Below are 15583 nucleotides of genomic sequence, written 5' to 3' on the forward strand. Positions count from 1 at the left end.
CGTCACCACCGTCTCTCCTGCAGAGACACTCAAGTGGGCCGTGCGCTCACACGGCACGGGGCGCCTGCCAGGCGAGCCAGCCAGCCAGCCTTCTGGGCGCCGTGGGTAGCGCGTCAGTCTCATAATCTGAAGGTCCTGAGTTCGAGCCTCAGAGAAGGCAGCCTTTTGCCTCTTGCCAGAGCCCTGACCGCTTCTGGCTCGCCCTTCCCTGTGCTCGCTGGCGTCCAGGATTCCCCTGCGCTCGTTGGCCTCGGGGGGAAATGCACGCACGTATGCTGGGAGAGCGAGCCGGTCCCCCCTGGCGCCTCTCCCTGATGGTCTAGTGGTCAGGATTTGGCGTTCTCACCGCCACGGCCTGGGTTCGATTCCCAGTAAGGGAAGCAGCGGGCTGGCCTGGGCTGGCTCTTGTCCGCGCGGGCTGCTTTTCTCATAGCCCCAGCCTTTCAAACCCCTTTGCTAAGAGCTGTCTTTCAAGAAGCTCTTGTATCTCTTCTGCCGCAGCCGCCCCTTCACCTCCTGCTTCCAGGGCCTGGCCCCTCTCCTGCCGGCCCAGGTGTTCTTTCCGGCGGCTCCCCTCTTCCCTTGTGAGAGGGGGCCTTCTTCTGCTTCCTCTTCTCGACTGGTGAGGACGGTAGGCGCTCAGCGCCGTGGCGCGACTCCCGTCGCCCCTCGAGGAAGGCTTTTTCTTGCCCGCCCTGCTGAGGGATGGGCTCAGGGCTGTATTTCCAGGAGGAATTGCGGGCGTGTCCAGCTGCAGGGGTACCTTGGGGAACTGCTTCTGCCTACAGCAGGCTGACGTCACCACCGTCTCTCCTGCAGAGACACTCAAGTGGGCCGTGCGCTCAAACGGCACGGGGCGCCTGCCAGGCGAGCCAGCCAGCCAGCCTTCTGGGCGCCGTGGGTAGCGCGTCAGTCTCATAATCTGAAGGTCCTGAGTTCGAGCCTCAGAGAAGGCAGCCTTTTGCCTCTTGCCAGAGCCCTGACCGCTTCTGGCTCGCCCTTCCCTGTGCTCGCTGGCGTCCAGGATTCCCCTGCGCTCGTTGGCCTCGGGGGGAAATGCACGCACGTATGCTGGGAGAGCGAGCCGGTCCCCCCTGGCGCCTCTCCCTGATGGTCTAGTGGTCAGGATTTGGCGTTCTCACCGCCACGGCCTGGGTTCGATTCCCAGTCAGGGAAGCAGCGGGCTGGCCTGGGCTGGCTCTTGTCCGCGCGGGCTGCTTTTTCTCTCAGCCCCAGCCTTTCAAACCCCTTTGCTAAGAGCTGTCTTTCAAGAAGCTCTTGTATCTCTTCTGCCGCAGCCGCCCCTTCACCTCCTGCTTCCAGGGCCTGGCCCCTCTCCTGCCGGCCCAGGTGTTCTTTCCGGCGGCTCCCCTCTTCCCTTGTGAGAGGGGGCCTTCTTCTGCTTCCTCTTCTCGACTGGTGAGGACGGTAGGCGCTCAGCGCCGTGGCGCGACTCCCGTCGCCCCTCGAGGAAGGCTTTTTCTTGCCCGCCCTGCTGAGGGATGGGCTCGGGGCTGTATTTCCAGGAGGAATTGCGGGCGTGTCCAGCTGCAGGGGTACCTTGGGGAACTGCTTCTGCCTACAGCAGGCTGACGTCACCACCGTCTCTCCTGCAGAGACACTCAAGTGGGCCGTGCGCTCAAACGGCACGGGGCGCCTGCCAGGCGAGCCAGCCAGCCAGCCAGCCTTCTGGGCGCCGTGGGTAGCGCGTCAGTCTCATAATCTGAAGGTCCTGAGTTCGAGCCTCAGAGAAAGCAGCCTTTTGCCTCTTGCCAGAGCCCTGACCGCTTCTGGCTCGCCCTTCCCTGTGCTCGCTGGCGTCCAGGATTCCCCTGCGCTCGTTGGCCTCGGGGGGAAATGCACGCACGTATGCTGGGAGAGCGAGCCGGTCCCCCCTGGCGCCTCTCCCTGATGGTCTAGTGGTCAGGATTTGGCGTTCTCACCGCCACGGCCTGGGTTCGATTCCCAGTCAGGGAAGCAGCGGGCTGGCCTGGGCTGGCTCTTGTCCGCGCGGGCTGCTTTTCTCTCAGCCCCAGCCTTTCAAACCCCTTTGCTAAGAGCTGTCTCAAGAAGCTCTTGTATCTCTTCTGCCGCAGCCGCCCCTTCACCTCCTGCTTCCAGGGCCTGGCCCCTCTCCTGCCGGCCCAGGTGTTCTTTCCGGCGGCTCCCCTCTTCCCTTATGAGAGGGGGCCTTCTTCTGCTTCCTCTTCTCGACTGGTGAGGACGGTAGGCGCTCAGCGCCGTGGCGCGACTCCCGTCGCCCCTCGAGGAAGGCTTTTTCTTGCCCGCCCTGCTGAGGGATGGGCTCGGGGCTGTATTTCCAGGAGGAATTGCGGGCGTGTCCAGCTGCAGGGGTACCTTGGGGAACTGCTTCTGCCTACAGCAGGCTGACGTCACCACCGTCTCTCCTGCAGAGACACTCAAGTGGGCCGTGCGCTCAAACGGCACGGGGCGCCTGCCAGGCGAGCCAGCCAGCCAGCCTTCTGGGCGCCGTGGGTAGCGCGTCAGTCTCATAATCTGAAGGTCCTGAGTTCGAGCCTCAGAGAAGGCAGCCTTTTGCCTCTTGCCAGAGCCCTGACCGCTTCTGGCTCGCCCTTCCCTGTGCTCGCTGGCGTCCAGGATTCCCCTGCGCTCGTTGGCCTCGGGGGGAAATGCACGCACGTATGCTGGGAGAGCGAGCCGGTCCCCCCTGCCGCCTCTCCCTGATGGTCTAGTGGTCAGGATTTGGCGTTCTCACCGCCACGGCTTGGGATCGATTCCCAGTCAGGGAAGCAGCGGGCTGGCCTGGGCTGGCTCTTGTCCGCGCGGGCTGCTTTTCTCTCAGCCCCAGCCTTTCAAACCCCTTTGCTAAGAGCTGTCTTTCAAGAAGCTCTTGTATCTCTTCTGCCGCAGCCGCCCCTTCACCTCCTGCTTCCAGGGCCTGGCCCCTCTCCTGCCGGCCCAGGTGTTCTTTCCGGCGGCTCCCCTCTTCCCTTGTGAGAGGGGGCCTTCTTCTGCTTCCTCTTCTCGACTGGTGAGGACGGTAGGCGCTCAGCGCCGTGGCGCGACTCCCGTCGCCCCTCGAGGAAGGCTTTTTCTTGCCCGCCCTGCTGAGGGATGGGCTCGGGGCTGTATTTCCAGGAGGAATTGCGGGCGTGTCCAGCTGCAGGGGTACCTTGGGGAACTGCTTCTGCCTACAGCAGGCTGACGTCACCACCGTCTCTCCTGCAGAGACACTCAAGTGGGCCGTGCGCTCAAACGGCACGGGGCGCCTGCCAGGCGAGCCAGCCAGCCAGCCTTCTGGGCGCCGTGGGTAGCGCGTCAGTCTCATAATCTGAAGGTCCTGAGTTCGAGCCTCAGAGAAGGCAGCCTTTTGCCTCTTGCCAGAGCCCTGACCGCTTCTGGCTCGCCCTTCCCTGTGCTCGCTGGCGTCCAGGATTCCCCTGCGCTCGTTGGCCTCGGGGGGAAATGCACGCACGTATGCTGGGAGAGCGAGCCGGTCCCCCCTGGCGCCTCTCCCTGATGGTCTAGTGGTCAGGATTTGGCGTTCTCACCGCTACGGCCTGGGTTCGATTCCCAGTCAGGGAAGCAGCGGGCTGGCCTGGGCTGGCTCTTGTCCGCGCGGGCTGCTTTTCTCTCAGCCCCAGCCTTTCAAACCCCTTTGCTAAGAGCTGTCTTTCAAGAAGCTCTTGTATCTCTTCTGCCGCAGCCGCCCCTTCACCTCCTGCTTCCAGGGCCTGGCCCCTCTCCTGCCGGCCCAGGTGTTCTTTCCGGCGGCTCCCCTCTTCCCTTGTGAGAGGGGGCCTTCTTCTGCTTCCTCTTCTCGACTGGTGAGGACGGTAGGCGCTCAGCGCCGTGGCGCGACTCCCGTCGCCCCTCGAGGAAGGCTTTTTCTTGCCCGCCCTGCTGAGGGATGGGCTCGGGGCTGTATTTCCAGGAGGAATTGCGGGCGTGTCCAGCTGCAGGGGTACCTTGGGGAACTGCTTCTGCCTACAGCAGGCTGACGTCACCACCGTCTCTCCTGCAGAGACACTCAAGTGGGCCGTGCGCTCAAACGGCACGGGGCGCCTGCCAGGCGAGCCAGCCAGCCAGCCAGCCTTCTGGGCGCCGTGGGTAGCGCGTCAGTCTCATAGTCTGAAGGTCCTGAGTTCGAGCCTCAGAGAAGGCAGCCTTTTGCCTCTTGCCAGAGCCCTGACCGCTTCTGGCTCGCCCTTCCCTGTGCTCGCTGGCGTCCAGGATTCCCCTGCGCTCGTTGGCCTCGGGGGGAAATGCACGCACGTATGCTGGGAGAGCGAGCCGGTCCCCCCTGGCGCCTCTCCCTGATGGTCTAGTGGTCAGGATTTGGCGTTCTCACCGCCACGGCCTGGGTTCGATCCCCAGTCAGGGAAGCAGCGGGCTGGCCTGGGCTGGCTCTTGTCCGCGCGGGCTGCTTTTCTCTCAGCCCCAGCCTTTCAAACCCCTTTGCTAAGAGCTGTCTTTCAAGAAGCTCTTGTATCTCTTCTGCCGCAGCCGCCCCTTCACCTCCTGCTTCCAGGGCCTGGCCCCTCTCCTGCCGGCCCAGGTGTTCTTTCCGGCGGCTCCCCTCTTCCCTTGTGAGAGGGGGCCTTCTTCTGCTTCCTCTTCTCGACTGGTGAGGACGGTAGGCGCTCAGCGCCGTGGCGCGACTCCCGTCGCCCCTCGAGGAAGGCTTTTTCTTGCCCGCCCTGCTGAGGGATGGGCTCGGGGCTGTATTTCCAGGAGGAATTGCGGGCGTGTCCAGCTGCAGGGGTACCTTGGGGAACTGCTTCTGCCTACAGCAGGCTGACGTCACCACCGTCTCTCCTGCAGAGACACTCAAGTGGGCCGTGCGCTCAAACGGCACGGGGCGCCTGCCAAGCGAGCCAGCCAGCCAGCCTTCTGGGCGCCGTGGGTAGCGCGTCAGTCTCATAATCTGAAGGTCCTGAGTTCGAGCCTCAGAGAAGGCAGCCTTTTGCCTCTTGCCAGAGCCCTGACCGCTTCTGGCTCGCCCTTCCCTGTGCTCGCTGGCGTCCAGGATTCCCCTGCGCTCGTTGGCCTCGGGGGGAAATGCACGCACGTATGCTGGGAGAGCGAGCCGGTCCCCCCTGGCGCCTCTCCCTGATGGTCTAGTGGTCAGGATTTGGCGTTCTCACCGCCACGGCCTGGGTTCGATTCCCAGTCAGGGAAGCAGCGGGCTGGCCTGGGCTGGCTCTTGTCCGCGCGGGCTGCTTTTCTCTCAGCCCCAGCCTTTCAAACCCCTTTGCTAAGAGCTGTCTTTCAAGAAGCTCTTGTATCTCTTCTGCTGCAGCCGCCCCTTCACCTCCTGCTTCCAGGGCCTGGCCCCTCTCCTGCCGGCCCAGGTGTTCTTTCCGGCGGCTCCCCTCTTCCCTTGTGAGAGGGGGCCTTCTTCTGCTTCCTCTTCTCGACTGGTGAGGACGGTAGGCGCTCAGCGCCGTGGCGCGACTCCCGTCGCCCCTCGAGGAAGGCTTTTTCTTGCCCGCCCTGCTGAGGGATGGGCTCGGGGCTGTATTTCCAGGAGGAATTGCGGGCGTGTCCAGCTGCAGGGGTACCTTGGGGAACTGCTTCTGCCTACAGCAGGCTGACGTCACCACCGTCTCTCCTGCAGAGACACTCAAGTGGGCCGTGCGCTCAAACGGCACGGGGCGCCTGCCAGGCGAGCCAGCCAGCCAGCCTTCTGGGCGCCGTGGGTAGCGCGTCAGTCTCATAATCTGAAGGTCCTGAGTTCGAGCCTCAGAGAAGGCAGCCTTTTGCCTCTTGCCAGAGCCCTGACCGCTTCTGGCTCGCCCTTCCCTGTGCTCGCTGGCGTCCAGGATTCCCCTGCGCTCGTTGGCCTCGGGGGGAAATGCACGCACGTATGCTGGGAGAGCGAGCCGGTCTCCCCTGGCGCCTCTCCCTGATGGTCTAGTGGTCAGGATTTGGCGTTTTCACCGCCACAGCCTGGGTTCGATTCCCAGTCAGGGAAGCAGCGGGCTGGCCTGGGCTGGCTCTTGTCCGCGCGGGCTGCTTTTCTCTCAGCCCCAGCCTTTCAAACCCCTTTGCTAAGAGCTGTCTTTCAAGAAGCTCTTGTATCTCTTCTGCCGCAGCCGCCCCTTCACCTCCTGCTTCCAGGGCCTGGCCCCTCTCCTGCCGGCCCAGGTGTTCTTTCCGGCGGCTCCCCTCTTCCCTTGTGAGAGGGGGCCTTCTTCTGCTTCCTCTTCTCGACTGGTGAGGACGGTAGGCGCTCAGCGCCGTGGCGCGACTCCCGTCGCCCCTCGAGGAAGGCTTTTTCTTGCCCGCCCTGCTGAGGGATGGGCTCGGGGCTGTATTTCCAGGAGGAATTGCGGGCGTGTCCAGCTGCAGGGGTACCTTGGGGAACTGCTTCTGCCTACAGCAGGCTGACGTCACCACCGTCTCTCCTGCAGAGACACTCAAGTGGGCCGTGCGCTCAAACGGCACGGGGCGCCTGCCAGGCAAGCCAGCTAGCCAGCCTTCTGGGCGCCGTGGGTAGCGCGTCAGTCTCATAATCTGAAGGTCCTGAGTTCGAGCCTCAGAGAAGGCAGCCTCTTGCCAGAGCCCTGACCGCTTCTGGCTCGCCCTTCCCTGTGCTCGCTGGCGTCCAGGATTCCCCTGCGCTCGTTGGCCTCGGGGGGAAATGCACGCACGTATGCTGGGAGAGCGAGCCGGTCCCCCCTGGCGCCTCTCCCTGATGGTCTAGTGGTCAGGATTTGGCGTTCTCACCGCCACGGCCTGGGTTCGATTCCCAGTCAGGGAAGCAGCGGGCTGGCCTGGGCTGGCTCTTGTCCGCGCGGGCTGCTTTTCTCTCAGCCCCAGCCTTTCAAACCCCTTTGCTAAGAGCTGTCTTTCAAGAAGCTCTTGTATCTCTTCTGCCGCAGCCGCCCCTTCACCTCCTGCTTCCAGGGCCTGGCCCCTCTCCTGCCGGCCCAGGTGTTCTTTCCGGCGGCTCCCCTCTTCCCTTGTGAGAGGGGGCCTTCTTCTGCTTCCTCTTCTCGACTGGTGAGGACGGTAGGCGCTCAGCGCCGTGGCGCGACTCCCGTCGCCCCTCGAGGAAGGCTTTTTCTTGCCCGCCCTGCTGAGGGATGGGCTCGGGGCTGTATTTCCAGGAGGAATTGCGGGCGTGTCCAGCTGCAGGGGTACCTTGGGGAACTGCTTCTGCCTACAGCAGGCTGACGTCACCACCGTCTCTCCTGCAGAGACACTCAAGTGGGCCGTGCGCTCAAACGGCACGGGGCGCCTGCCAGGCGAGCCAGCCAGCCAGCCTTCTGGGCGCCGTGGGTAGCGCGTCAGTCTCATAATCTGAAGGTCCTGAGTTCGAGTCTCAGAGAAGGCAGCCTCTTGCCAGAGCCCTGACCGCTTCTGGCTCGCCCTTCCCTGTGCTCGCTGGCGTCCAGGATTCCCCTGCGCTCGGGGGGAAATGCACGCACGTATGCTGGGAGAGCGAGCCGGTCCCCCCTGGCACCTCTCCCTGATGGTCTAGTGGTCAGGATTTGGCGTTCTCACCGCCACGGCCTGGGTTCGATTCCCAGTCAGGGAAGCAGCGGGCTGGCCTGGGCTGGCTCTTGTCCGCGCGGGCTGCTTTTCTCTCAGCCCCAGCCTTTCAAACCCCTTTGCTAAGAGCTGTCTTTCAAGAAGCTCTTGTATCTCTTCTGCCGCAGCCGCCCCTTCACCTCCTGCTTCCAGGGCCTGGCCCCTCTCCTGCCGGCCCAGGTGTTCTTTCCGGCGGCTCCCCTCTTCCCTTGTGAGAGGGGGCCTTCTTCTGCTTCCTCTTCTCGACTGGTGAGGACGGTAGGCGCTCAGCGCCGTGGCGCGACTCCCGTCGCCCCTCGAGGAAGGCTTTTTCTTGCCCGCCATGCTGAGGGATGGCCTCGGGGCTGTATTTCCAGGAGGAATTGCGGGCGTGTCCAGCTGCAGGGGTACCTTGGGGAACTGCTTCTGCCTACAGCAGGCTGACGTCACCACCGTCTCTCCTGCAGAGACACTCAAGTGGGCCGTGCGCTCAAACGGCACGGGGCGCCTGCCAGGCGAGCCAGCCAGCCAGCCAGCCAGCCTTCTGGGTGCCGTGGGTAGCGCGTCAGTCTCATAATCTGAAGGTCCTGAGTTCGAGCCTCAGAGAAGGCAGCCTTTTGCCTCTTGCCAGAGCCCTGACCGCTTCTGGCTCGCCCTTCCCTGTGCTCGCTGGCGTCCAGGATTCCCCTGCGCTCGTTGGCCTCGGGGGGAAATGCACGCACGTATGCTGGGAGAGCGAGCCGGTCCCCCCTGGCGCCTCTCCCTGATGGTCTAGTGGTCAGGATTTGGCGTTCTCACCGCCACGGCCTGGGTTCGATTCCCAGTCAGGGAAGCAGCGGGCTGGCCTGGGCTGGCTCTTGTCCGCGCGGGCTGCTTTTCTCTCAGCCCCAGCCTTTCAAACCCCTTTGCTAAGAGCTGTCTTTCAAGAAGCTCTTGTATCTCTTCTGCCGCAGCCGCCCCTTCACCTCCTGCTTCCAGGGCCTGGCCCCTCTCCTGCCGGCCCAGGTGTTCTTTCCGGCGGCTCCCCTCTTCCCTTGTGAGAGGGGGCCTTCTTCTGCTTCCTCTTCTCGACTGGTGAGGACGGTAGGCGCTCAGCGCCGTGGCGCGACTCCCGTCGCCCCTCGAGGAAGGCTTTTTCTTGCCCGCCCTGCTGAGGGATGGGCTCGGGGCTGTATTTCCAGGAGGAATTGCGGGCGTGTCCAGCTGCAGGGGTACCTTGGGGAACTGCTTCTGCCTACAGCAGGCTGACGTCACCACCGTCTCTCCTGCAGAGACACTCAAGTGGGCCGTGCGCTCAAACGGCACGGGGCGCCTGCCAGGCGAGCCAGCCAGCCAGTCTTCTGGGCGCCGTGGGTAGCGCGTCAGTCTCATAATCTGAAGGTCCTGAGTTCGAGCCTCAGAGAAGGCAGCCTTTTGCCTCTTGCCAGAGCCCTGACCGCTTCTGGCTCGCCCTTCCCTGTGCTCGCTAGCGTCCAGGATTCCCCTGCGCTCGTTGGCCTCGGGGGGAAATGCACGCACGTATGCTGGGAGAGCGAGCCGGTCCCCCCTGGCGCCTCTCCCTGATGGTCTAGTGGTCAGGATTTGGCGTTCTCACCGCCACGGCCTGGGTTCGATTCCCAGTCAGGGAAGCAGCGGGCTGGCCTGGGCTGGCTCTTGTCCGCGCAGGCTGCTTTTCTCTCAGCCCCAGCCTTTCAAACCCCTTTGCTAAGAGCTGTCTTTCAAGAAGCTCTTGTATCTCTTCTGCCGCAGCCGCCCCTTCACCTTCTGCTTCCAGGGCCTGGCCCCTCTCCTGCCGGCCCAGGTGTTCTTTCCGGCGGCTCCCCTCTTCCCTTGTGAGAGGGGGCCTTCTTCTGCTTCCTCTTCTCGACTGGTGAGGACGGTAGGCGCTCAGCGCCGTGGCGCGACTCCCGTCGCCCCTCGAGGAAGGCTTTTTCTTGCCCGCCCTGCTGAGGGATGGGCTCGGGGCTGTATTTCCAGGAGGAATTGCGGGCGTGTCCAGCTGCAGGGGTACCTTGGGGAACTGCTTCTGCCTACAGCAGGCTGACGTCACCACCGTCTCTCCTGCAGAGACACTCAAGTGGGCCGTGCGCTCAAACGGCACGGGGCGCCTGCCAGGCGAGCCAGCCAGCCAGCCTTCTGGGCGCCGTGGGTAGCGCGTCAGTCTCATAATCTGAAGGTCCTGAGTTCGAGCCTCAGAGAAGGCAGCCTTTTGCCTCTTGCCAGAGCCCTGACCGCTTCTGGCTCGCCCTTCCCTGTGCTCGCTGGCGTCCAGGATTCTCCTGCGCTCGTTGGCCTCGGGGGGAAATGCACGCACGTATGCTGGGAGAGCGAGCCGGTCCCCCTTGGCGCCTCTCCCTGATGGTCTAGTGGTCAGGATTTGGCGTTTTCACCGCCACGGCCTGGGTTCGATTCCCAGTCAGGGAAGCAGCGGGCTGGCCTGGGCTGGCTCTTGTCCGCGCGGGCTGCTTTTCTCTCAGCCCCAGCCTTTCAAACCCCTTTGCTAAGAGCTGTCTTTCAAGAAGCTCTTGTATCTCTTCTGCCGCAGCCGCCCCTTCACCTCCTGCTTCCAGGGCCTGGCCCCTCTCCTGCCGGCCCAGGTGTTCTTTCCGGCGGCTCCCCTCTTCCCTTGTGAGAGGGGGCCTTCTTCTGCTTCCTCTTCTCGACTGGTGAGGACGGTAGGCGCTCAGCGCCGTGGCGCGACTCCCGTCGCCCCTCGAGGAAGGCTTTTTCTTGCCCGCCCTGCTGAGGGATGGGCTCGGGGCTGTATTTCCAGGAGGAATTGCGGGCGTGTCCAGCTGCAGGGGTACCTTGGGGAACTGCTTCTGCCTACAGCAGGCTGACGTCACCACCGTCTCTCCTGCAGAGACACTCAAGTGGGCCGTGCGCTCAAACGGCACGGGGCGCCTGCCAGGCGAGCCAGCCAGCCAGCCTTCTGGGCGCCGTGGGTAGCGCGTCAGTCTCATAATCTGAAGGTCCTGAGTTCGAGCCTCAGAGAAGGCAGCCTTTTGCCTCTTGCCAGAGCCCTGACCGCTTCTGGCTCGCCCTTCCCTGTGCTCGCTGGCGTCCAGGATTCCCCTGCGCTCGTTGGCCTCGGGGGGAAATGCACGCACGTATGCTGGGAGAGCGAGCCGGTCCCCCCTGGCGCCTCTCCCTGATGGTCTAGTGGTCAGGATTTGGCGTTCTCACCAGCCACGGCCTGGGTTCGATTCCTCAGTCAGGGAAGCAGCGGGCTGGCCTGGGCTGGCTCTTGTCCGCGCGGGCTGCTTTTCTCTCAGCCCCAGCCTTTCAAACCCCTTTGCTAAGAGCTGTCTTTCAAGAAGCTCTTGTATCTCTTCTGCCGCAGCCGCCCCTTCACCTCCTGCTTCCAGGGCCTGGCCCCTCTCCTGCCGGCCCAGGTGTTCTTTCCGGCGGCTCCCCTCTTCCCTTGTGAGAGGGGGCCTTCTTCTGCTTCCTCTTCTCGACTGGTGAGGACGGTAGGCGCTCAGCGCCGTGGCGCGACTCCCGTCGCCCCTCGAGGAAGGCTTTTTCTTGCCCGCCCTGCTGAGGGATGGGCTCGGGGCTGTATTTCCAGGAGGAATTGCGGGCGTGTCCAGCTGCAGGGGTACCTTGGGGAACTGCTTCTGCCTACAGCAGGCTGACGTCACCACCGTCTCTCCTGCAGAGACACTCAAGTGGGCCGTGCGCTCAAACGGCACGGGGCGCCTGCCAGGCGAGCCAGCCAGCCAGCCTTCTGGGCGCCGTGGGTAGCGCGTCAGTCTCATAATCTGAAGGTCCTGAGTTCGAGCCTCAGAGAAGGCAGCCTTTTGCCTCTTGCCAGAGCCCTGACCGCTTCTGGCTCGCCCTTCCCTGTGCTCGCTGGCGTCCAGGATTCCCCTGCGCTCGTTGGCCTCGGGGGGAAATGCACGCACGTATGCTGGGAGAGCGAGCCGGACCCCCTGGCGCCTCTCCCTGATGGTCTAGTGGTCAGGATTTGGCGTTCTCACCGCCACCGCCTGGGTTCGATTCCCAGTCAGGGAAGCAGCGGGCTGGCCTGGGCTGGCTCTTGTCCGCGCAGGCTGCTTTTCTCTCAGCCCCAGCCTTTCAAACCCCTTTGCTAAGAGCTGTCTTTCAAGAAGCTCTTGTATCTCTTCTGCCGCAGCCGCCCCTTCACCTCCTGCTTCCAGGGCCTGGCCCCTCTCCTGCCGGCCCAGGTGTTCTTTCCGGCGGCTCCCCTCTTCCCTTGTGAGAGGGGGCCTTCTTCTGCTTCCTCTTCTCGACTGGTGAGGACGGTAGGCGCTCAGCGCCGTGGCGCGACTCCCGTCGCCCCTCGAGGAAGGCTTTTTCTTGCCCGCCCTGCTGAGGGATGGGCTCGGGGCTGTATTTCCAGGAGGAATTGCGGGCGTGTCCAGCTGCAGGGGTACCTTGGGGAACTGCTTCTGCCTACAGCAGGCTGACGTCACCACCGTCTCTCCTGCAGAGACACTCAAGTGGGCCGTGCGCTCAAACGGCACGGGGCGCCTGCCAGGCGAGCCAGCCAGCCAACCAGCCTTCTGGGCGCCGTGGGTAGCGCGTCAGTCTCATAATCTGAAGGTCCTGAGTTCGAGCCTCAGAGAAGGCAGCCTTTTGCCTCTTGCCAGAGCCCTGACCGCTTCTGGCTCGCCCTTCCCTGTGCTCGCTGGCATCCAGGATTCCCCTGCGCTCGTTGGCCTCGGGGGGAAATGCACGCACGTATGCTGGGAGAGCGAGCCGGTCCCCCCTGGCGCCTCTCCCTGATGGTCTAGTGGTCAGGATTTGGCGTTCTCACCGCCACGGCCTGGGTTCGATTCCCAGTCAGGGAAGCAGCGGGCTGGCCTGGGCTGGCTCTTGTCCGCACGGGCTGCTTTTCTCTCAGCCCCAGCCTTTCAAACCCCTTTGCTAAGAGCTGTCTTTCAAGAAGCTCTTGTATCTCTTCTGCCGCAGCCGCCCCTTCACCTCCTGCTTCCACGGCCTGGCCCCTCTCCTGCCGGCCCAGGTGTTCTTTCCGGCGGCTCCCCTCTTCCCTTGTGAGAGGGGGCCTTCTTCTGCTTCCTCTTCTCGACTGGTGAGGACGGTAGGCGCTCAGCGCCGTGGCGCGACTCCCGTCGCCCCTCGAGGAAGGCTTTTTCTTGCCCGCCCTGCTGAGGGATGGGCTCGGGGCTGTATTTCCAGGAGGAATTGCGGGCGTGTCCAGCTGCAGGGGTACCTTGGGGAACTGCTTCTGCCTACAGCAGGCTGACGTCACCACCGTCTCTCCTGCAGAGACACTCAAGTGGGCCGTGCGCTCAAACGGCACGGGGCGCCTGCCAGGCGAGCCAGCCAGCCAGCCTGCTGGGCGCCGTGGGTAGCGCGTCAGTCTCATAATCTGAAGGTCCTGAGTTCGAGCCTCAGAGAAGGCAGCCTTTTGCCTCTTGCCAGAGCCCTGACCGCTTCTGGCTCGCCCTTCCCTGTGCTCGCTGGCGTCCAGGTTTCCCCTGCGCTCTTTGGCCTCGGGGGGAAATGCACGCACGTATGCTGGGAGAGCGAGCCGGTCCCCCCTGGCGCCTCTCCCTGATGGTCTAGTGGTCAGGATTTGGCGTTCTCACCGCCACGGCCTGGGTTTGATTCCCAGTCAGGGAAGCAGCGGGCTGGCCTGGGCTGGCTCTTGTCCGCGCGGGCTGCTTTTCTCTCAGCCCCAGCCTTTCAAACCCCTTTGCTAAGAGCTGTCTTTCAAGAAGCTCTTGTATCTCTTCTGCCGCAGCCGCCCCTTCACCTCCTGCTTCCAGGGCCTGGCCCCTCTCCTGCCGGCCCAGGTGTTCTTTCCGGCGGCTCCCCTCTTCCCTTGTGAGAGGGGGCCTTCTTCTGCTTCCTCTTCTCGACTGGTGAGGACGGTAGGCGCTCAGCGCCGTGGCGCGACTCCCGTCGCCCCTCGAGGAAGGCTTTTTCTTGCCCGCCCTGCTGAGGGATGGGCTCGGGGCTGTATTTCCAGGAGGAATTGCGGGCGTGTCCAGCTGCAGGGGTACCTTGGGGAACTGCTTCTGCCTACAGCAGGCTGACGTCACCACCGTCTCTCCTGCAGAGACACTCAAGTGGGCCGTGCCCTCAAACGGCACGGGGCGCCTGCCAGGCGAGCCAGCTAGCCAGCCTTCTGGGCGCCGTGGGTAGCGCGTCAGTCTCATAATCTGAAGGTCCTGAGTTCGAGCCTCAGAGAAGGCAGCCTCTTGCCAGAGCCCTGATCGCTTCTGGCTCGCCCTTCCCTGTGCTCGCTGGCGTCCAGGATTCCCCTGCGCTCGTTGGCCTCGGGGGGGAAATGCACACACGTATGCTGGGAGAGCGAGCCGGTCCCCCCTGGCGCCTCTCCCTGATGGTCTAGTGGTCAGGATTTGGTGTTCTCACCGCCACGGCCTGGGTTCGATTCCCAGTCAGGGAAGCAGCGGGCTGGCCTGGGCTGGCTCTTGTCCGCACGGGCTGCTTTTCTCTCAGCCCCAGCCTTTCAAACCCCTTTGCTAAGAGCTGTCTTTCAAGAAGCTCTTGTATCTCTTCTGCCGCAGCCGCCCCTTCACCTCCTGCTTCCAGGGCCTGGCCCCTCTCCTGCCGGCCCAGGTGTTCTTTCCGGCGGCTCCCCTCTTCCCTTGTGAGAGGGGACCTTCTTCTGCTTCCTCTTCTCGACTGGTGAGGACGGTAGGCGCTCAGCGCCGTGGCGCGACTCCCGTCGCCCCTCGAGGAAGGCTTTTTCTTGCCCGCCCTGCTGAGGGATGGGCTCGGGGCTGTATTTCCAGGAGGAATTGCGGGCGTGTCCAGCTGCAGGGGTACCTTGGGGAACTGCTTCTGCCTACAGCAGGCTGACGTCACCACCGTCTCTCCTGCAGAGACACTCAAGTGGGCCGTGCGCTCAAACGGCACGGGGCGCCTGCCAGGCGAGCCAGCCAGCCAGCCTTCTGGGCGCCGTGGGTAGCGCGTCAGTCTCATAATCTGAAGGTCCTGAGTTCGAGCCTCAGAGAAGGCAGCCTCTTGCCAGAGCCCTGACCGCTTCTGGCTCGCCCTTCCCTGTGCTCGCTGGCATCCAAGATTCCCCTGCGCTCGTTGGCCTCGGGGGGAAATGCACGCACGTATGCTGAGAGAGCGAGCCGGTCCCCCCTGGCCCCTCTCCCGGATGGTCTAGTGGTCAGGATTTGGCGTTCTCACCGCCACGGCCTGGGTTCGATTCCCAGTCAGGGAAGCAGCGGGCTGGCCTGGGCTGGCTCTTGTCCGCGCGGGCTGCTTTTCTCTCAGCCCCAGCCTTTCAAACCCCTTTGCTAAGAGCTGTCTTTCAAGAAGCTCTTGTATCTCTTCTGCCGCAGCCGCCCCTTCACCTCCTGCTTCCAGGGCCTGGCCCCTCTCCTGCCGGCCCAGGTGTTCTTTCCGGCGGCTCCCCTCTTCCCTTGTGAGAGGGGGCCTTCTTCTGCTTCCTCTTCTCGACTGGTGAGGACGGTAGGCGCTCAGCGCCGTGGCGCGACTCCCGTCGCCCCTCGAGGAAGGCTTTTTCTTGCCCGCCCTGCTGAGGGATGGGCTCGGGGCTGTATTTCCAGGAGGAATTGCGGGCGTGTCCAGCTGCAGGGGTACCTTGGGGAACTGCTTCTGCCTACAGCAGGCTGACGTCACCACCATCTCTCCTGCAGAGACACTCAAGTGGGCCGTGCGCTCAAACGGCACGGGGCGCCTGCCAGGCGAGCCAGCCAGCCAGCCTTCTGGGCGCCGTGGGTAGCGCGTCAGTCTCATAATCTGAAGGTCCTGAGTTCGAGCCTCAGAGAAGGCAGCCTCTTGCCAGAGCCCTGACCGCTTCTGGCTCGCCCTTCCCTGTGCTCGCTGGCATCCAAGATTCCCCTGCGCTCGTTGGCCTCGGGGGGAAATGCACGCACGTATGCTGAGAGAGCGAGCCGGTCCCCCCTGGCCCCTCTCCCGGATGGTCTAGTGGTCAGGATTTGGCGTTCTCACCGCCACGGCCTGGGTTCGATTCCCAGTCAGGGAAGCAGCGGGCTGGCCTGGGCTGGCTCTTGTCCGCGCGGGCTGCTTTTCTCTCAGCCCCAGCCTTTGAAACCCCTTTGCTAAGAGCTGTCTTTCAAGAAGCTCT

At 63.9% G+C, this 15583-nt stretch overlaps 39 non-coding genes across 39 annotated transcripts; all 39 read left to right on the forward strand.

Annotated features, from left to right (window-relative positions):
* Positions 1–87: 87 nt before the first annotated feature.
* Positions 88–160, forward strand: TRNAM-CAU (transfer RNA methionine (anticodon CAU)). Its single transcript has one exon. It is a non-coding gene; the product is annotated as a tRNA-Met (tRNA).
* A 148-nt stretch (positions 161–308) lies between these two features.
* On the forward strand, positions 309–380 carry TRNAE-CUC (transfer RNA glutamic acid (anticodon CUC)). Its single transcript has one exon. It is a non-coding gene; the product is annotated as a tRNA-Glu (tRNA).
* A 503-nt stretch (positions 381–883) lies between these two features.
* TRNAM-CAU (transfer RNA methionine (anticodon CAU)) lies at positions 884–956 on the forward strand. The gene has a single exon. It is a non-coding gene; the product is annotated as a tRNA-Met (tRNA).
* A 148-nt stretch (positions 957–1104) lies between these two features.
* Positions 1105–1176, forward strand: TRNAE-CUC (transfer RNA glutamic acid (anticodon CUC)). Its single transcript has one exon. It is a non-coding gene; the product is annotated as a tRNA-Glu (tRNA).
* A 508-nt stretch (positions 1177–1684) lies between these two features.
* TRNAM-CAU (transfer RNA methionine (anticodon CAU)) lies at positions 1685–1757 on the forward strand. The gene has a single exon. It is a non-coding gene; the product is annotated as a tRNA-Met (tRNA).
* A 148-nt stretch (positions 1758–1905) lies between these two features.
* TRNAE-CUC (transfer RNA glutamic acid (anticodon CUC)) lies at positions 1906–1977 on the forward strand. The gene has a single exon. It is a non-coding gene; the product is annotated as a tRNA-Glu (tRNA).
* A 501-nt stretch (positions 1978–2478) lies between these two features.
* TRNAM-CAU (transfer RNA methionine (anticodon CAU)) lies at positions 2479–2551 on the forward strand. The gene has a single exon. It is a non-coding gene; the product is annotated as a tRNA-Met (tRNA).
* Positions 2552–2699: 148 nt separating this feature from the next.
* On the forward strand, positions 2700–2771 carry TRNAE-CUC (transfer RNA glutamic acid (anticodon CUC)). Its single transcript has one exon. It is a non-coding gene; the product is annotated as a tRNA-Glu (tRNA).
* A 503-nt stretch (positions 2772–3274) lies between these two features.
* TRNAM-CAU (transfer RNA methionine (anticodon CAU)) lies at positions 3275–3347 on the forward strand. The gene has a single exon. It is a non-coding gene; the product is annotated as a tRNA-Met (tRNA).
* Positions 3348–3495: 148 nt separating this feature from the next.
* On the forward strand, positions 3496–3567 carry TRNAE-CUC (transfer RNA glutamic acid (anticodon CUC)). The gene has a single exon. It is a non-coding gene; the product is annotated as a tRNA-Glu (tRNA).
* Positions 3568–4074: 507 nt separating this feature from the next.
* TRNAM-CAU (transfer RNA methionine (anticodon CAU)) lies at positions 4075–4147 on the forward strand. Its single transcript has one exon. It is a non-coding gene; the product is annotated as a tRNA-Met (tRNA).
* Positions 4148–4295: 148 nt separating this feature from the next.
* TRNAE-CUC (transfer RNA glutamic acid (anticodon CUC)) lies at positions 4296–4367 on the forward strand. Its single transcript has one exon. It is a non-coding gene; the product is annotated as a tRNA-Glu (tRNA).
* Positions 4368–4870: 503 nt separating this feature from the next.
* Positions 4871–4943, forward strand: TRNAM-CAU (transfer RNA methionine (anticodon CAU)). Its single transcript has one exon. It is a non-coding gene; the product is annotated as a tRNA-Met (tRNA).
* Positions 4944–5091: 148 nt separating this feature from the next.
* Positions 5092–5163, forward strand: TRNAE-CUC (transfer RNA glutamic acid (anticodon CUC)). Its single transcript has one exon. It is a non-coding gene; the product is annotated as a tRNA-Glu (tRNA).
* Positions 5164–5666: 503 nt separating this feature from the next.
* TRNAM-CAU (transfer RNA methionine (anticodon CAU)) lies at positions 5667–5739 on the forward strand. Its single transcript has one exon. It is a non-coding gene; the product is annotated as a tRNA-Met (tRNA).
* Positions 5740–5887: 148 nt separating this feature from the next.
* On the forward strand, positions 5888–5959 carry TRNAE-UUC (transfer RNA glutamic acid (anticodon UUC)). The gene has a single exon. It is a non-coding gene; the product is annotated as a tRNA-Glu (tRNA).
* Positions 5960–6462: 503 nt separating this feature from the next.
* On the forward strand, positions 6463–6535 carry TRNAM-CAU (transfer RNA methionine (anticodon CAU)). Its single transcript has one exon. It is a non-coding gene; the product is annotated as a tRNA-Met (tRNA).
* A 141-nt stretch (positions 6536–6676) lies between these two features.
* TRNAE-CUC (transfer RNA glutamic acid (anticodon CUC)) lies at positions 6677–6748 on the forward strand. Its single transcript has one exon. It is a non-coding gene; the product is annotated as a tRNA-Glu (tRNA).
* A 503-nt stretch (positions 6749–7251) lies between these two features.
* TRNAM-CAU (transfer RNA methionine (anticodon CAU)) lies at positions 7252–7324 on the forward strand. The gene has a single exon. It is a non-coding gene; the product is annotated as a tRNA-Met (tRNA).
* A 132-nt stretch (positions 7325–7456) lies between these two features.
* Positions 7457–7528, forward strand: TRNAE-CUC (transfer RNA glutamic acid (anticodon CUC)). The gene has a single exon. It is a non-coding gene; the product is annotated as a tRNA-Glu (tRNA).
* A 511-nt stretch (positions 7529–8039) lies between these two features.
* On the forward strand, positions 8040–8112 carry TRNAM-CAU (transfer RNA methionine (anticodon CAU)). Its single transcript has one exon. It is a non-coding gene; the product is annotated as a tRNA-Met (tRNA).
* A 148-nt stretch (positions 8113–8260) lies between these two features.
* On the forward strand, positions 8261–8332 carry TRNAE-CUC (transfer RNA glutamic acid (anticodon CUC)). The gene has a single exon. It is a non-coding gene; the product is annotated as a tRNA-Glu (tRNA).
* Positions 8333–8835: 503 nt separating this feature from the next.
* On the forward strand, positions 8836–8908 carry TRNAM-CAU (transfer RNA methionine (anticodon CAU)). The gene has a single exon. It is a non-coding gene; the product is annotated as a tRNA-Met (tRNA).
* A 148-nt stretch (positions 8909–9056) lies between these two features.
* Positions 9057–9128, forward strand: TRNAE-CUC (transfer RNA glutamic acid (anticodon CUC)). The gene has a single exon. It is a non-coding gene; the product is annotated as a tRNA-Glu (tRNA).
* Positions 9129–9631: 503 nt separating this feature from the next.
* Positions 9632–9704, forward strand: TRNAM-CAU (transfer RNA methionine (anticodon CAU)). The gene has a single exon. It is a non-coding gene; the product is annotated as a tRNA-Met (tRNA).
* A 148-nt stretch (positions 9705–9852) lies between these two features.
* TRNAE-UUC (transfer RNA glutamic acid (anticodon UUC)) lies at positions 9853–9924 on the forward strand. The gene has a single exon. It is a non-coding gene; the product is annotated as a tRNA-Glu (tRNA).
* Positions 9925–10427: 503 nt separating this feature from the next.
* Positions 10428–10500, forward strand: TRNAM-CAU (transfer RNA methionine (anticodon CAU)). The gene has a single exon. It is a non-coding gene; the product is annotated as a tRNA-Met (tRNA).
* Positions 10501–11225: 725 nt separating this feature from the next.
* TRNAM-CAU (transfer RNA methionine (anticodon CAU)) lies at positions 11226–11298 on the forward strand. Its single transcript has one exon. It is a non-coding gene; the product is annotated as a tRNA-Met (tRNA).
* Positions 11299–11445: 147 nt separating this feature from the next.
* On the forward strand, positions 11446–11517 carry TRNAE-CUC (transfer RNA glutamic acid (anticodon CUC)). Its single transcript has one exon. It is a non-coding gene; the product is annotated as a tRNA-Glu (tRNA).
* A 507-nt stretch (positions 11518–12024) lies between these two features.
* Positions 12025–12097, forward strand: TRNAM-CAU (transfer RNA methionine (anticodon CAU)). The gene has a single exon. It is a non-coding gene; the product is annotated as a tRNA-Met (tRNA).
* A 148-nt stretch (positions 12098–12245) lies between these two features.
* TRNAE-CUC (transfer RNA glutamic acid (anticodon CUC)) lies at positions 12246–12317 on the forward strand. The gene has a single exon. It is a non-coding gene; the product is annotated as a tRNA-Glu (tRNA).
* A 503-nt stretch (positions 12318–12820) lies between these two features.
* On the forward strand, positions 12821–12893 carry TRNAM-CAU (transfer RNA methionine (anticodon CAU)). The gene has a single exon. It is a non-coding gene; the product is annotated as a tRNA-Met (tRNA).
* Positions 12894–13041: 148 nt separating this feature from the next.
* Positions 13042–13113, forward strand: TRNAE-CUC (transfer RNA glutamic acid (anticodon CUC)). Its single transcript has one exon. It is a non-coding gene; the product is annotated as a tRNA-Glu (tRNA).
* A 503-nt stretch (positions 13114–13616) lies between these two features.
* Positions 13617–13689, forward strand: TRNAM-CAU (transfer RNA methionine (anticodon CAU)). Its single transcript has one exon. It is a non-coding gene; the product is annotated as a tRNA-Met (tRNA).
* A 142-nt stretch (positions 13690–13831) lies between these two features.
* TRNAE-CUC (transfer RNA glutamic acid (anticodon CUC)) lies at positions 13832–13903 on the forward strand. Its single transcript has one exon. It is a non-coding gene; the product is annotated as a tRNA-Glu (tRNA).
* A 503-nt stretch (positions 13904–14406) lies between these two features.
* Positions 14407–14479, forward strand: TRNAM-CAU (transfer RNA methionine (anticodon CAU)). The gene has a single exon. It is a non-coding gene; the product is annotated as a tRNA-Met (tRNA).
* Positions 14480–14620: 141 nt separating this feature from the next.
* TRNAE-CUC (transfer RNA glutamic acid (anticodon CUC)) lies at positions 14621–14692 on the forward strand. Its single transcript has one exon. It is a non-coding gene; the product is annotated as a tRNA-Glu (tRNA).
* A 503-nt stretch (positions 14693–15195) lies between these two features.
* Positions 15196–15268, forward strand: TRNAM-CAU (transfer RNA methionine (anticodon CAU)). Its single transcript has one exon. It is a non-coding gene; the product is annotated as a tRNA-Met (tRNA).
* Positions 15269–15409: 141 nt separating this feature from the next.
* Positions 15410–15481, forward strand: TRNAE-CUC (transfer RNA glutamic acid (anticodon CUC)). Its single transcript has one exon. It is a non-coding gene; the product is annotated as a tRNA-Glu (tRNA).
* Positions 15482–15583: the final 102 nt, after the last annotated feature.

Source organism: Gopherus flavomarginatus, chromosome 10, assembly GCF_025201925.1.
Source record: "Gopherus flavomarginatus isolate rGopFla2 chromosome 10, rGopFla2.mat.asm, whole genome shotgun sequence".
Taxonomy (NCBI): Eukaryota; Metazoa; Chordata; order Testudines; family Testudinidae; genus Gopherus; species Gopherus flavomarginatus.